At 41.8% G+C, this 14,976-nt stretch overlaps 1 protein-coding gene and 1 long non-coding RNA gene across 6 annotated transcripts in view; one reads left to right on the top strand and one right to left on the bottom strand.

The window, feature by feature from the left end:
* LOC137759743 (uncharacterized) overlaps nucleotides 1-14,322 on the top strand; it is a 64,339-nt gene extending 50,017 nt beyond the window's left edge. The window contains exon 4 of the long non-coding RNA XR_011073139.1: nucleotides 14,142-14,322. This is a non-coding gene — a long non-coding RNA (uncharacterized lncRNA). The remainder of the gene's footprint in view (nucleotides 1-14,141) is intronic.
* TENM2 (teneurin transmembrane protein 2) overlaps nucleotides 1-14,976 on the bottom strand; it is a 998,704-nt gene that overhangs the window by 37,192 nt on the left and 946,536 nt on the right. The gene's annotated exons all lie outside the window — the stretch shown is intronic.

Below are 14,976 nucleotides of genomic sequence, written 5' to 3'. Positions count from 1 at the left end.
TGGATGCCTTTTACTTATTTTTCTTGCTTAATTGCTGTGGCTAGGACATCCAATGTTGTGTTGAATAAAAGTGGCAAGAGTGGGTGTACTTGTCTTGTTCCTGATCTTAAAAGAAGAGCTTTCAGCCTTTCACCATTGAGTATGATGTTAGGTATAAGCTTATTATATATGGCCTTTATTATGTTGAGGTACGTTTCCTCTACACTCACTTCGCTGAAGGTTTTTATCTAAATGGATGTTGAATTTTGACAAATGCTTTTCACATCTATTGAGATGGTCATATGATTTTAATCCTTTATTTTGTAAATGTGTATCACATTGATTTATCAATGTTGAACCATCCTTGCATCCTTGGAGTAAATTTCACTTGATCATATGTATGATTCTTTAAATGTATTGTTGAATTCAGTTTGCTAATGTTATGTTGAGGATTTTTTCATCTATGTCCATCAGGGATATTGGCCTGTAATTTTATTTCTTGCAGTGTCTTTGTCTGGTTTTGGTTTCAGGGTAATGCTGGCCTTGTTAAATGAGTTTGGAAGCATTCTTTTTAGAAGGACTGGTATCAATTCTTCTTTGAATGTTAAGTAGAATTCACAAGTGAAGCCATGTGATCCTGGACTTGTGTTTCGTGGGAGGTTTTTGACTACTGATTCAATCTCCTTACTAGTAATTGGTCTGTTCAGATGGTCTCTTTCTTCATGATTCAGTCTTTGTATGTTGTATGTTTCTAGAAATTTATCCAGTTCTTCCATGTTGTCCATTTGTTGGTGTATAGTTGTTCATAGTAGTCTACTATGATCATTTTATTTCTGTGATATCGATTGCAATTTCTTCTCCTTCATTTCAGATTTTATTTATCTGAGTCCTCTCTTTTTTCTTAAGTCTAGCTAAAGGTTTGTCAATTTTGTTTATCTTTTCAAAGAACTAGCTCTTGGTTTCATTGAATTTTTGTTATTGTTTAATCTCTATTTCGTTCATTTTTTTGCTCTGATCTGTATTCTTCCTTCCTGCTACTAACTTTGGGCTTCATTTGAGGTATAAAGTTAGGTTGTGTATTTACAATTTTTCTTGTTTCTTCAGGTAGACATTTATCACTATGAACTTCCCTCTTAGAACTGCTTTTTCTGCATCCCTTAAGTGTTAGTATGTTGTATTTCCATTTTCATTTGTCTCAAGGTATTTTTTTTTAAGCATTTAAGATGCAACTATTTTAAGTTTATTTATTTATTTATTTTTGGCTGTGTTGGGTCTTCGTTTCTGTGCGAGGGCTTTCTCCCGTTGCAGCGAGCGGGAGCCACTCTTCATCGTGGTGCGCGGGCCTCTCACTGTCGCGGCCTCTCCCGTTGCGGAGCACGGGCTCCAGACGTGCAGGCTCAGTAGCTGTGACTCACGGGCTTAGTTGCTCCGTGGCATGTGGGATCCTCCCAGACCAGGGCTCGAACCCGTGTCCCCTGCATTGGCAGGCAGATTCTCAACCACTGCGCCACCAGGGAAGCCCTCAAGGTATTTTTTTATTTCTCTTTTGATTTGTTTCACTCATTGATCTATATAGCATGTTGCTTAATCTCCATATACTTGTGAATTTTCTAGTTTTCTTCTTCTAATTGAGTTCTATTTCTAGTTTCAAACCATTGTGGTCAGAAAAGATGCTTGATATGATTTCAACCTTGTACATTTTTTAAGAATTGTATTGTGGCCTCATATATGATCTATCCTGGGGAAAGTTCCAAGTGCACTTGAGGAGATGTGTATTCTGTTGTTTTTGGATGGAACATTCTATTTATATCTGTTAAATTTATCTGGTCTTATATGTCATTTAAGGCCAATGTTTCCTTATTGATTTTCTGTCTGGATAATCTATCCATTGATGTAAGTGGGGTATTAAGTCTCCTACTATTGTTGTATTCCTGTCTATTTCTCCCTTGAGATCTGTTAATATTTGCTTTATATATTTAGGTGCTCCTATGTTGGGTGCATAAATACTTACAAATATTATATCCTCTTATTGGATTTACCCCTTTGTCATTACGTAATACTTTTCTTTAACAACTTTCACACATATCATACGGCAGGGTTAACCATGGTCATCATGTTGTACATTACATACCTAGCACTTATTTATCTTATAACTGGAAGTTTGTGCATTTTGATCACCTTCCTCCAGTTCTACCTCCCCCACCTCTGCCTCTGGTAACCACAAATCTGATCTCTTTTACTATAAGTTTTGGGATTTTTTTGGTTTGTTTTATAGATTACACCTGTAAGTGAGATCATACAGTATTGGTCTTTCTCTGTCTGACTTATTTCACTTAGCACAATGCCCTCAAGGTTCATCCATGTTGTTGCATATGGCAGAATTTCCTCATTTTTTTAATGACTGAATAACATTCCATTGTATATATATACCACAACTTCTTTATCCATTCACTGTCAATGGACACTTAGGATATTTCCATATTTTAGCTATTATAAATAGCTGCTATGAACATGGGGAAACAGATATACATTGTTTTTTTCCTTCAGACATATTCCCAAAAGTAGAATTGCTGGATCATATAGTAGTTCTATTATATTTTTAATTTTTTGAGGACCCTTCATACTGTTTTCCATAGTGGCTGCACCAATTTACAACCCCACGAATAGTGCACAAGAGTTCCCTTTTCTCCACATCCTCACCACATTTATTAACTCTTGTCTTTTTAGGATGGTCATTCTAATGGGGGGTGGGGGTGGTGATGAGGTGATATCTCATTGTGTTTTTGATTTGCATTTCCCTAGTTATTAGTGATGTTGAGCATCTTTTCATGTACCTGTTGGCCATCTGTATATCTTCTTTGGAAAAATTTGTATTCAGGTCCTTTGCCCAATCCAATTTTTAATTTTTTTTTTTTTTTGCCATTGGATTGTATGAGGTTTTTAAAATAAATTTTAGATGTTAACCCTTTATCAGATATATGGTTCACAAATATTTTTTTCCCATTTTGTAACTGTCATTTCACTTTGTTGATTGTTTCTTTTGCTGTGCAGAGCTTTATAGTTGATGTCTTCTCCCTTGTTTATTTTTGATTTTGTTGATTGTGCTTTAGGTGTCATGTCCAAGAAAATCATTACCAAGACCCATATCAAGGAGCTTCATTCCTATTTTTTCCTCTAGGAGTTTGATCATTTCAGGTCTTACATTTAAGTCTTTAATCAATTTCAAGTTAATATCTGTGAGAGGTCTAAGACAGGGGTCTAGGTCCATTATTTTACATGTGAATATCCAATTTTCACAGCACCATTTACTGAAGAGACTGTCTTTTCTCCATTGAGTATTCTTGGCTCCCTTGTCAAATACAGTTGACCATACAAGCTTGAATTTATTTCTGGGCTCTCAGTTCTATTCCATTGGTCTATCTGTCTGTTTTTATGCCAGTACCATACTGTTTTGATGACTGTAGCTTAGCAGTTTAGCTTGAAACCAGGAAGTGTGATACCTTCTGCTTTGTTCTTCCTTCTTAGGATTTCTTTGGTCATTGGGGTCTGTTGTGGTTCCATATAAATTTTAGAATTTTTTTTTCTACTTTTGTAAAAAATGCCATTGGAATCGTAATAGGGATTGCATTGAATCTAGAGATGGCTTTTGGTAGTTTTGACATTTTAACAATCTTAATTCTTCCATTCAATGAAATTGGGACACCTTTCCATTTATTTGTGTCTTCTTTGATTTCTTTTATCAGTGTCTTGTATTTTTCAAAGTAGAAATCTTTCACCTCTTTAGTAAATTTGGTCCTAAGTATTTTATTGTTTATGAGGCTATTGCAAATAGCATCATTTTCTTCATTTCTTTTTTAGATAATTCATTGTGAGTGTATAGAAACACTACTGAGTTCTGTACGTTAATTTTGTATCCTACACTCTTGCCAAATTTGTTGATTATATCCAACAGTGTTCTGGCAGAGTATTTAGGATTTTCTATGTATGAAATCATGTCATCTGCAAATAGAGATAATTTTACTTCTTCCTTTCCAATTCAGATACCTTTTATTTATTTTTCTCGCCTGACTGCTCTGGCTAGAACTTTCAATACTATGTTGAATAGGAGTGGTGAGAGTGGGCACCCTTGTCTTGATCCTGATCTTAGGAGAAAAGCTTTCAACCTTTTACTGTTCAGTATGATGTAGCTATGGGCTTGTTATATATGGCTTTTATTATGTTGAGGTATGTTCTATCTATACCTAATTTGTTCAGCGTTTTTATCACAGACAGGTGTTGAATTCTGTCAAATGCTTTTTTTCTGCATATATTGACATAATCATATGATTTTTTCTTTTATTAATGTGGTGTATCACACTATTTTGCATATGTTCAAACATCCTTGCATCCTAGGGGTAAATCCCACTTGGTCATGGTGAATGATCCTTTTAATGTGCTGCTGAATTTGGTTTGCTAGTATTTTATTGGGAATTTTTGCATCTATAGTCATTAGGGATATTGGTCTGTAGTTTTCTTTTCTGGTTTTGGTATCGGGATAATGCTGGCCTTGTAAAATAAGCTTGGGGGAGTGTTCCCTCCTCTCTATTTTTTTGAAAGCGTTTGAGAATGATTGGTATTAATTCTTCTTAAAATGTTTGGGAAAATTCACCAGTGAAGTCATCTGATCCTGAGCTTATCTTCATTGGGCAATTTCTGGTTACTGATTGTCTCCTTATTAGTAATTGGTCTGTTCAAATTTTCTACTTCTTCCTGATGCAGTCTTGGTAGCTTGTACGTTTCTAAGAATTTTCCATTTCTTCTAGGTTATTCAGTTTGTTGGTGTATAGTTGTTCAGAGGAGCCTCCTATGATCCTTTGTATTTCTGTAGTATAAATTGTAATGTGTCCTTCTTCATTTATAATTTTTTAAAAATAAATTTATTTTATTTTATTTTTGGCTCTGTTGGGTGTCTGTTGCTGCACGAGGGCTTTCTCTAGTTGCAGCGAGCAGGAGCTACTCTTCGGTGCGGTGCGCGGGCTTCTCATTGAGGTGGCTTCTCTTGTTGCGGAGCATGGACTCTAGGCATGCGGGCTTCATTAGTTGTGGCACGTGGGCTCAGTAGTTGTGGCACACGGGCTTAATTGCTCTGCAGCATGTGGGATCTTCCTGAACCAGGGCCCGTATCTCCTGCACTGGCAGGCAGATTCTTAACCACTGCGCCACCAGGGAAGCCCTTCATTTATAATTTTGTCGATTGCGTCCCTTCTCTTTTTGCCTTGGTTGGCGTACCTAAGGGTTTGTCAGTTTTGTTGATCTTTTCAAAGAACCAACTGTGAGTTTGTTTTATATCATCTATTGTTTTCTTCTCTTTTTTATTTCTGCTCTTTTATTTCCTTCCTTCTGGTAACCTTGGGCTCAGTTTGTTCTCCTTTTTTCTAGTTCCTTAAGGCATAGAGTTAGGTTGTTTCTTTGGAATCTTTCTTGCCTCTTAGTGCAGGTGTTTGTTGCTGTGAACTTCCCTCTTAGAACTGCTTTTGCTGCATCCCATAAGGTTTGGTATGTTGTATTTCCATTTTCATTTGTCTCAAAATACTTTTAAAATTTCCGCTTTAGTTTGTTTTTGATCCATTGGTTGCTCAGGAGAGTGTTTTAAAATTTCCATGTATTTGTAAATTTTGTAGTTTTCCTCCTGTTACTGATTTCTAGTTTTATACCACTGTGGTCAGAGGAGAAACTTGCTATGATTTCAATCTTCTTTAATCTGCTAAAACTTGTTTGGTGGCCCAACATATAGTTTATCTTAGAAATTGTTCCATGGGCACTTGAAGAATGTGTTTTCTGCTGTTGTCAGATAGCATGTTCTGTATATGTCTGTTAGGTCTATTTTGTCTATAGCATTGCTCAAATCTGCTGTTTCCTTATTGATTCTGTGTCTGAGGGATCTATCCATTGTTGAAAGTGGGATATTAAAGTTCCCAACTATTTTTGTGCTGCTGTTTATTTCTCCTTTTAGCTCTGTTTTTGTTTTATATATTTAGATGCTTCAGTGTTGAGCGTATGAATATTTATAATTGTTATATCTTAATGGATTGACCTCTTTATCAGTATATGATGAGCTTTTCTGTTTCTTTTTACCATTTTTAGTTTAAAGTCTCTTTTGTTTCATACAAGTATAGCTACTCTTGCTTTTTTGGGGATTATTATCTGTTTGAAATATCTTTTCCATCCTTTCACTCTCAGTCTATACATGTCTTTAAGGCTAAAGTAAGTATCATATAAGGCAGCATATTGTTGGATTTTTTTTTAAAATCAATTCAGCCATTCTGTGTCTTTTAATTAGAGAATTTAATGTTTGCATTTGAAGTAATTATTCATAAGTAAGGACTTACTGTTGCCATTTTGTTCATCATTTTCTGGCTTTCTTGTAGATGCATTGTTCCCCTTTTCATATCCTGTTGTCCTTTTTTATTTATTTATTTATTTTTGGCTGCACTGTGCAGCTTGTGGGATCTTAGTTCCCTGACCAGGGATCAAACCTGGGCTCCCTGAAGTGGAAGCGTGGAGTCCTAACCACTGGACTGCCAGGGAATTCCCCTTGCTGTCTTTTTGTGTGTGTGTGTTTTGATGTCTTTTGGTACCAGTGTTCTCTGACTTCTTTATCATGTTTTTCCGTGTAATTACTACAGGTTTTTCCCTTTGTGTTTACCATGAGGCTTACGTAAAGTATCTTAAAATGATAACATTCTATTTTAAACTGATAACAACTTAGCTTTAATATAATTCCTGAAATTTACACTTTTACTTCTCACATTTTAGGTATTGATGTTACAGTTTACATATTTTTAACACTATGTAACTACTAACAGATTATAGTAGTTATGATTATTATTTTTTAAACTTATAACTAGAGTTGTAAGTGAATTCACACTACTCTTACCATATTACGTAATCTAATTTTGACTATATGTTTACCACTAAAAGTGAGTTTTATGCTACTTTCTTCTGTTTTTATGATGTTAGTGACCTTTTACTTCCACTCAGAGAACTCCCTTACCATTTTGGTAAGGCAGGTCTAATGGTGGTGAACTCCCTTGCTCTTGTTTGCTCATGAGTCTTTTCCTTCCTTCATTTATGAGGACACCTTTGTTGGGTATAGAATTCTTGGTTTACAGGGGTTTTTTTCCCTTGCAATATTTTGAATATATCATCCCATTCCCTTGTGGCCTGAAAAGTTTCTGTTGAGAAACCTGCTGATAGTCTCATGGAGATTCCCTTGTATGTAATGTCTGTCTTTTGTCCTGCTGCTCTCAACTTTCTTTATCTTTGACTTTTGACAATGTTAACTGCCATGGGTCTCAGTGTAGTCCTATTTGGGTTCAACCTATTTGGGGTCGTTTGGGCCTCCTTGATCTGGATGTCCATTTCTCTTTTTTTTGGCTTGGGAAGATTTCAGCCATTATTGCTTTAAGTATACTTTCTGTTCCTTTCTCTTTCTCTTCTGGAATTCTCATAATGCAAATATTCTTTTTTTTTTTTTTTTTTGCAGGGGTGGGGGGCTTGTGTCTCATAAGTGCAAAGGCTTTCATTGCTGTTTTTCTTTTCTTTTCTTTTTTTTTTTTCTTTTTTGCTCCTCTGACAGGATAATTTCAACTGCCCTGTCTTCCAGGTTGCTGACTTTTTTTTCTTCTGTATTGAGTCTGCTTTTGAAGCTCTTTATTGAATTCTTCAGTTTAGTTATTGTATTTTTCAGCTCTAGAATTTTTTTCATGGTTTTTATTTTTGTTCAACTTCTTGTCATGTTCATGAATTGTTTTCCTAATTTCATTTGTCTGTGTGTTCTTGCAGTTCACTAAAGTTCTTTAAGAGGACTATTTTGAATTCTTTGGCTGACAGTTCATAGATACTCATTTAAGTAGGGTCAGTTACTGAAGTTCTCTTAGTTTCCTTTGGTGGTGTCATATTTCCCTGATTTTTCATGAGCTTTCATTCCTTACGTTGGTATCCGTGCATTTGAGTAAGTGGTCTCTCTTCTAGACTTTGTAGGTTTGCTTTGGTAGAGAGAATTCTTCACCAGTTAGCTCAGTTTTAGTTTCTGCAACTGTCTGCTGATAATGACCTTGAGCAGGTGGGGCTTGCTATCAGGGTCTATTTTTGGATGAGGCAACTGCCTGAGCTCTGAGGGCAGGGGTGGGGGGGTGTGCTGCTGACTGAGAACAGTTGGATAGGACTCTTGTCTTGGTTCCCTGCCTAAGTGAGGCCGTAGGATGGGCTCTGCAGTTGCCTGGGTTCTCTGGTCAGGCTTACTAGACCATTGAGCCTGGGTACTGTACTTAGCAGTAGGTATCTGCCCTGCCCTAGTGGGGCAGCAGAATGGAATCCAGGGTCTACATGGCTTGTTTCAGGACTTGAATTTGGGAAGAGTGTATACTGAATTCCCTCTCCAGACGGGGGCTACAGGTTTTGCTCTGCAGATGGGAAAAGCCATGGACTGTGCTCTCTGTTCAAGTGCCACTGTAAGCAGGGCAGATGGATGGGCTACATAGCTTCCCATGTGCTGTGGTTAGGTTCCTTGGTCAGGTGGGCTGAAGCCTATAGTCAGCAGTGAGTGGGGCTACAAATTAGTTTCCCTGCTTGGGCGCAGTGGAAAGACTAGCTCCAAGGTTTGTAAGGCTATCATCTGTTTGTGATCTTGATTCAAACCAACCCTTGCCCCAAGTTCCCTGGCCAAATAGGGCCACTGGCTTTGCTCTGCAGGCTATCAGCTCTGCCTGCCCACCTCTCTGTTCGAGCTTGCTGTGCTATACAGCCTCTACGTGTTCCCACCAGTCCCCCTGGCCAGTCAGGGTGGGGAGACACACTCAGCAGCTGGTAGGCCTATGATCCGCTCCCACGCCTGGGTGGGGCAGGAGGGTCCGTTTCAGGCATCTCCCAAATTTTCTGAACAGGCTTTCTGGTTGGAAGGGGCTGAGAGCTACACTTAGCAGCAGTGGGGCTGTGAATGAACTCCCCCTGTCTGGGCATATCAGGGGAACCCTCCATGCCTGGTACTGACTTTGCTCTGGGGCAGTCAGTTCTGCCTGCCCGCCTCCTGGCTTGAGCATTACTGGGTTACCATGCCTTGGAGGGGGAAGTGGGCAGATCAGCCTCCGGAGCTGGCAAAACTCCTCGTTTGAGGAGCTGGCTTGCACCCTGCCAAGTTCCCTGCTCAGGCTGACTTGGTTCTGCAGCTGAGCAAAGCTGCTGGTTGGGATTACTACCTGGGCGCTGCAGGGAGGGACTCAGTCTACCGAGATCTGAGTGCTGGTTGTTGCAAGCCCCTCCCCCTTTCTCCATCAGGATCAGCTTCCCAGTGGTTGAGCCCCGCAGATTCTCCTGCAGTCCCTGTGGGGTGATACAGGAGTAGCCGCTCTCACAAAGCAGCTCACAATGCTGGGGGGTCCCAGATGTCGCCCACGAGCTCTCTCTTCCCACTAGTGGAGCTGTGTTGGCCTGGGGGAGGGGCAATGCAGTCAGCATGCAGCTGCTCCTGTTACCCTTCTGATACCCATGTCTTGATCTCTGTGGTGCAAGGCGTGGGGCGGGGGGGGGTGGGTGCTGGGGGGTGGCTCAGCCTCACCCTGTGTTCTAGGATGCTCTTGGTGGTTTCCCGTCCATGAATCCTTGTTAGCTGCTGTGCTCGTGAGGGCAAAGTCAGGGATGACCTATGTTCCCATCTTGGTGATGTCGCCGAGTTAACTTTTGAAATACGTAATTTCTATAAAAATGCCTGATCCTTCTAATACTTAAATATAATAAATTCACTGGAAGCTGAGTCAAGGAGTTCAGGCCAGCCGTATAATCTAGTCAAATATCTTTAATTGTGAGGGTCCCTTTATTAAAGGGGAGGTGCCTGGGCTACAGGGTTCGAGATCTTGGAGGGTCTGACAGGCATGCTCATCTCTTCATAGGCACCTGCCCCCGACTTCAGAGTGTGCAGGAGCTTTCATTTAGCCACACTGTTCTCTTATTCCGAATCCCACCTAAAAATATTTAAATTAACCTTCAGGCTTCCTGGAGAACATAAAAGTTATTCTGAATTATTTTCACTGCCAGGATCAGCACAATTCCCTTCCCAGCCAGCTCAGTAGGTATTCGGTGATAGAGAAACCAGTTTTTAAATTAATACAATTTTGTGTTTGTAAGGAAGCCATTATTTTTAATTATTGGGCATTTTCCTCAGCCTGGCTTCCCCAGTTAATAAAACTCAGCTATTTAGCATGGTTTTTATTTTTGCAGAGGGCAGACTTTGGGAAGTAGTTTCCCGATGTGGAATCTCCCTCCAGAATGTTTTGATCTCTCCAGGCACATGCCTGTCACAAGGGGCCTTGTAAAAAAAAAACCCTGAGAAAAGGAAACGCTGTCATTAAAATGGCCCTGCTGGGCCTATAACTGGTGACTCTAACTTAGCTTGAGGGGCAATGTCGGGAGCTGGCGAATCGAGAAACTGGAAAGAGGAAGTTAACACTGGGCTGGATCCCCTCCTGGAAATGGCACTGTAGCACAGCAGGAGAGACCTCAGTTAGACTTACAGCAGAATCCCTTGCCCATCCCACTTCGCGTCTGGGAAACCCAGAAAAGATTAGTGAGGGAGGGCAAGAGAGTCTCCATGTCTGGCAATGCTGAAAAGCAGAACTCCCCGCTTGGAGAGTTTAGTTATTCACCCACCCAGAGGAAAAGCCTGGCCTAGATGACATCTTCATTTCCTTTCTGGGTCAGACCTCTGGGATTTAAAAAGCAGCTCCCAGACAAGACTCCATGCTATGATGGGATCAGGGCTGGAGCAGACATAACAACTTGCTATAAATTTAATATTAGCTTAAATAATGCATAATTAGAAGGGTAAGCCTCTGCAAACACATGAAATAATGTATTCCCCAAAAAGCAAACATGATTTTTGGATGATATGCTGTTTTGGATGGCGATGAGGTAGAAAGGTGGAGAGACCTGAATTTGAGTTACAGTTTTAACACTCATCAGTTTTGTCATTACAAAGCAGAACTTTCACTGGTCATGCCTCAGTTTCCTTATCTGTCATGAGCCTGTGAGCTCCTAGTGGGTAGAGACTTTATCTTATTTTTCTTAGTGTCTCTATTATTTTGGAACGTGCTTGGTGCTCAAACATTTGTGAGTAAGAGGGTTGAATCAGACCGAGTATAAGCACGCTGGCAGCTCTGATGATCTAAGCTCTAACATGAAAAACTGAGATGAGAAAATGTGAGCAGGACATTTGTGACTTCCAAGTATCTGAAAGGCTTCCTTCATTCTAAAGAGCAATTGGAGTCATTCTGGGAGGAATCCCCGAGACCTGGAATTAATAGACAGAGGTTGGAGGGAGAGGATTTTCATGATGTCAACTTAAAATCACATCCGCTCATTCAGCATTGACTGAGCACCTACTCTGTGCTTGTTAATGTGATCAATATTTAAACTAGAGCAGGACAGTTAGGGCCCCTGACCTCATGACCTTACAGGTCAGAGCAGGATAAAGACACATGAACCAACAATGAAAAACATTCGTGTGGTGATGAGTAAACAGAGGAAGGCACTACGGGAACGGAGGAGGGACACGGAGCCAGAACTGGACGGACGAGGCCAGTTTCCCAGAGGAATTGCTGCCTCACTGGGGCCCAAAGTATGAGACTTCACAGGTGAGGGCAGGAGATGAGTCAGGGAGAATATTCCAGAGGGGGCGGTCAGCAGGTGAAAGCTCGGGTGGTAAGCAAGGGCCCTGCCCAGGCAGAGAACCTCACTTCCGATGCTGTGGGAGTGTTCTAGTCGGGGCAGGTGGTCCATGGGCAGGGATGTGGCAGAGAGGAGGGGTGTCTGATATGGAGCCTCAGCCCAGACGACCTGAACGGACTTGGACTTGTCATCCTGCAACCTGAACTTGTAGAAGTCAAGTATGTTGCGTGTCTCCTAGCCTCTCAGAAGCAGGGAAGGCAGTCCAGCCTGCAGATGAATGCTCCTTTGTGTTCAACAGTGGGTACATCTGGGGAGGACGTCTGTTTCTAAGATCCTTAGCAGCACCAGTCAGGCCCCAATCCATTGACCTCACCACCCCCCCAGCTAGTCTGCTCCAGCTACACTGGCTCACGTTCTGCCTCAGGGCCTTTGCGCGTGCTGGTATCTTAGCACAGAAGGCTTTCTTGCCATTCCATTCCTGAAAGTTTCCTACTCTTCATTCAGTTCTCAGCCCAAATGTCACCTTCCTAGAGTGGCCTTAACCTAAATCAGACATTCCCTGTTATCTCAACCATTTTTTTTTTTCTTTCCAGAGCACCCATCACCATTTCTTTACACTATTTGTAACTTATTTTTTTAAAATTAATTTATTTATTTTATTTATGGCTGTGTTGGGTCTTCGTTTCTGTGCGAGGGCTTTCTCTAGTTGTGGCAAGCGGGGGCCACTCTTCATCGCGGTGCGCGGGCCTCTCACTATCGTGGCCTCTCTCCTTGCGGAGCACAGGCTCCAGACGCGCAGGCTCAGTAATTGTGGCTCACGGGCCCAGTTGCTCCGCGGCATGTGGGATCTTCCCAGACCAGGGCTCGAACCCGTGTCCCCTGCATTGGCAGGCAGATTCTCAACCACTGCGCCACCAGGGAAGCCCTGTAACTTATTTGATTATTATCTGTTTCCCCTTGCTACGGCATAAAGCTCCATGAGGGTCTTTCCACTTTTCCATCGCACCAATCAAAACACCAAGCAAGTCATCCGAAAGTAATGTTTGCTTGGGGGATACCTTGTTGAATATATTTTGCAGAGGCTTACCCTTCCAATTATATATTATTTAAGCTAATATTACATTTATAGCAACTTCTGCCTGCACGAGCACTGCTCAGAATTCAGTGTCTTGTCTGTCCACTAACATACACTCAGTGCCTCGTACAGTGCCAGGAACGGAATAGGTGTTTGAAAAAATAAAACGTCGGTTGGTGTAGAATGAATGCACTGTGGCAGGAAGGGCTGATAAAATTCAGGCTCTTGTGATGACTGCATATGTTAACAGACCTACCTGAGTGGGTTCCGTGCAGAACTGAGTTCACGTGCGTGTGTTCACAGGCACACATGCACACCCGCCTCCCACCTTGTTCCTGCGTCACTGTCATTTGCCACAAAAGTAAAAGTAACACAAGCCAACGTGTAATTGCAATGTCATATTAATCATACAGAAACCAAAACAAAATTACTAACTCCCACTTCCTGGAATACTAATAACACTAATACCAATATCATGATGGAAGATTATCTGGGAAGCAATTTTCCTTTTGTTCTGCTACCTACACATGTAGCTGTTTCTTGCTTTTGCAATCTCTATGTAAATCATAATCAGGAGGAAATATCCTAGAGGGTGGTTATATGCCTTCCTTATCAGAGAGAATCATGCACTAAACCCATCTTAGGAAAGAGCAGAAGTTTTAAATCTTAACAGGAGGAGGTGGTTTCAGTTCTCTCTTCCAAAAGTCTAGAAAAAAGTCTTGCTGGAGGGGAGGAGCATTAATGCATTAAGAGGTCCTCAGGACCAGAAGTTTGCTTTATGATTAGGCTTTGGAGGGAGGGAGGATGAAGAATATACCTGGGGGTGTATGAGTGTGATTTAACCATCTCTTCCTTCTTTGGGTGTAGCACCCCCTTCCTCTAAGTTTTCCCCATCTAGGAGTTTTTACTGAGATGTCCGTCACAAGAGACACGTGTTCACGTGTGACCCAGCCAATCACAGACCCCCACCTGCCTGACCAGTGATTGGCCCAGGGGTGTGACTGCCATTCCATCTGTGCCAGGCCATTCAGAGTTCTTCCAAGGGATTTTAGATTTTAATTCTGTAAGAGATTGCTTCCTCTTCCCCCTGGGTCACTAAGCTGAACTGGTATATCAGCCTGGAGTCAGAGTCATCTTTAGCCAAGTCTGCCTGACTCCCAGGGTGAAGAGGTCACCAGTCGAATGTAGGGGTAAATTAGGCTAAAAGTGTCAAGGGAAACATTGCTAAGAGATGGAAGGGGGCCGAGAGAAGGATGTCAACCTGATGATATCATTTGAGCTGGTGAAGTCGCTAAGGCTAGCTCCTCTCTGGTAGGGGCCCGTGAGGCAAGACAACGCATGCCCTTTTTAATTGAGCTAATTTGAGTGCACTTCCTGTCTCTTGCAGTGGAAGGATCCCTGACAGATACGGAGGCATTTATGCACTAAGCATGTTCCAAGGAGGCGCCTTAGAAGGGGGCATGGTCATCATACCTTCCTTTGTCACCCACTGTCTGAATGCCCATCCCATGGCACTTGTCACCAGGGATACAGCGGTGAGATGGGCCTCGTGCTCATGGAGCTTACAGGTACCCTGATGGAACAGCTTTGTGAGTTTTTTGAGGGCCAGAGGAAACAGGAAAGAGTGGTGGGTGGTGAGGGCCTGAGGGAGGGGGACTCTTTCAAGTGAGGTTGCTGGAGAAATCCTTGGGAGGCATAATGAAGACCTTCCCTACTTTGAGTCTGGGCACGGACAGCCACTCGAGATTTTGCCAGAGCAACAAAGCCATAAAGATTTTGGTGGAAGCGGGTGGCCACGGTCCATCCATCCACCATTTTACATTTCTCCACCATTTTACATTTCACCAGCCTTTATGTAAGAGCTGCTGACGCGTTCCTCACCTGAGAGGTGCCCTTGGCTGGAATGCTGGAAGAAGGGGTACCTAGTTTCACTGGGTACCGTTCTATGGTAATATCTTCACCGAGATTTTCGGTAAACTCCAGGGATGCTCAGAGCCTTAAGCCCTCACGTCACTCAACTGGCCAGACTGCCAGGAGCTTGCCAGTCCCTGGGAAAGGTCAGGCGAGTTGCTTCAATGCACGAGACCCTCAGTTACCACACCAGAGATGCTCTCCAAATCCCTTGTTATCCACGGGGAGTGGGGAGCAAGAATTACATGGTGCTGGTTCAGTGGTTGCACCTGCAAGTTCATTCAGTTTCTTCCCCCTTGCAAGTGGCAGCA

Source organism: Eschrichtius robustus, chromosome 2 (assembly GCF_028021215.1).
Source record: "Eschrichtius robustus isolate mEscRob2 chromosome 2, mEscRob2.pri, whole genome shotgun sequence".
Lineage (NCBI taxonomy): Eukaryota > Metazoa > Chordata > Mammalia > Artiodactyla > Eschrichtiidae > Eschrichtius > Eschrichtius robustus.
Note: the sequence above shows the minus strand (reverse complement) of the source record. Positions and strands in the feature narration are given on the sequence as shown.